The sequence below is a fragment of the Vulpes lagopus genome, chromosome 5 (assembly GCF_018345385.1).
Source record: "Vulpes lagopus strain Blue_001 chromosome 5, ASM1834538v1, whole genome shotgun sequence".
In the NCBI taxonomy this organism is placed as follows: domain Eukaryota; kingdom Metazoa; phylum Chordata; class Mammalia; order Carnivora; family Canidae; genus Vulpes; species Vulpes lagopus.
Genome location: NC_054828.1, coordinates 119,644,329 through 119,646,238, shown reverse-complemented (window position 1 = coordinate 119,646,238; position 1,910 = coordinate 119,644,329). Strand labels below are relative to the sequence as shown.

At 40.5% G+C, this 1,910-nt stretch overlaps 1 pseudogene; it reads left to right on the top strand.

Annotated features, from left to right (window-relative positions):
* Window positions 1–1,290: 1,290 nt before the first annotated feature.
* Window positions 1,291–1,530, top strand: LOC121490710 (annotated as a pseudogene).
* Window positions 1,531–1,910: the final 380 nt, after the last annotated feature.

Sequence of the window (1,910 nt, the reverse complement as noted above, 5' to 3'; positions counted from 1 at the left end):
TAAGACTCCTTGAGAAATTTATAGTCTCACTTTCTGGGAAAAGACATACTTGTATTTTTATTACTTTTAAAATTTTTATTTAGAGATGATCTTTGATTTAAAGAGGATTTGCAAGGATTTTGTAGACTGTCCCCATAAAAGCCTCACCCAACTTCCTCTAATGCCAACATCTTACATAGTATCAATGATATCAAAACAAATATGTTGGCATTGACATCATAGTATTAACTAAACTGTAGACTTCTAGACTACCCAATTTTTCTACCAGTGTCCCTTTTCTGTTTCAGGATCCAGTCAGGATCCACAGCTTGTATTTAGATGTCATGTCCCCTTTGTCTTCTTCAATCTAAGACAGTTTCTTGGTCCCTTTTTGTCTTTTGTGGCCTTGATGCATCCGAAGGATAGTGGTCAGGTGTTTTGTAAAATATCCCTCTCTACTCATCCTTTTGGTGCCTGTTGAGAATCAGTCTCCTTCAGAATGTGCCCTGGAGATTGTGTGGATTTAGAATTCTATGGATATAGTGTAACAGCCAAAGGGGTCTCTCATTTCTAAAATGTAGAAATGTAGAAACCCAGGCCTCCTGACTTTTGAGACAGTGTTAGAATTATCTTCCTGTCTACTTTGGAATTCCAGGGAAACTTAATTCCTGAGGAAGTCTGACCTCGAGATGTGGTCCTATAATGCCTAAAGAACTGTGCTCTATATGTTTCCCTGAGCCCCAGCATGGAGCCTGCTCAACAGGCACTGTTAATTTGAATTCAGGTTTGCTCCAGAGAATCCAAATGCTGAGAATGGCTAAAAAGCCTTTGCCAGATATGAGCTAAAACTGCATGGAGGGTTAAGAACTGATATAGTGGAGCAAGCTCAAGAAAAAAAAAAAAAAAAAAAAAAAGGCCAGATTCCAGATTCCTGGTAGCAATCTGAGATACTTACAGCAGAGCCATAGTTGTTGCCTAAAGGAGCCCCCAAAGAGCAGGTAATACTCCCCTCTCCTGCAAATACTTTTCTTTGCCCACAAGGCCAAAAGAGAGGACCTATCTGCCCTTGATCTCAAAGAACTTTCTGTCCATCTTAATTCCTGAGATGTGAGGGCACAGAATATGGCAGCCATGGATTACCTCATATGGCATCTCAATTCAGTCTCTTGATTTCACACACCATTTGCTAAGGTTCAGATAAGACCTAGCAAAATGATAAGATCCTCATATCTCAGAGTTTGAATACGTGAAGTTAATAATTGGGTCAAATATGCCAGTGGCAGAGCAGTGCATTACCCTATGCCTAACAAAATGGAGCTTGAGGCCATGAGCAGATACACCAACGCAGTGAACCATACTGTCATCCCCCATCTGACCATGGTTCTATTGGCCATTGGTATGTTCTTTACTCCTTGATTCTTCACTTATGAGATTGCATCCATCAAGTACACTCAGGATATCTATGAAGAGCTCTTCGTCTCCTTGGAGGCCTCACTCCTCATTGGCTTTGGAGTCTTCTTCTCACTCCTCTGACTTGGCATCTACGTATAAGCTCTCAAGGGTTCCAACCAGGCAGCCTCACTGAATTCCTACTTTTGTAAATTATTTTTTTAATATTGCTGTAAGTGTCCCACCTGCTGCTCATAATAAAGGCAGATGTATGACTGTCAAAAAGAATAATAATAATAATTGGATCAAATAGTGCAATCATTAGTCATCTAGATCCTTCGGGAATGTGCAATTCTGAATCATCATAGAGTATTCTAGAAAGCAAGCTTATGCTTCATTATTAGTGGTCAGAAATTAATACTTGGTTCTCAATATTTTGTGTAGCCCTCTTGGGGATAGGAGAGCTTTCTTCTGGCATCCGCTGTTGGCAGCATCCCAGTGCGTGCTAGGTGAGTGGATTTGCCTCATGTTTTGGAGCAAAG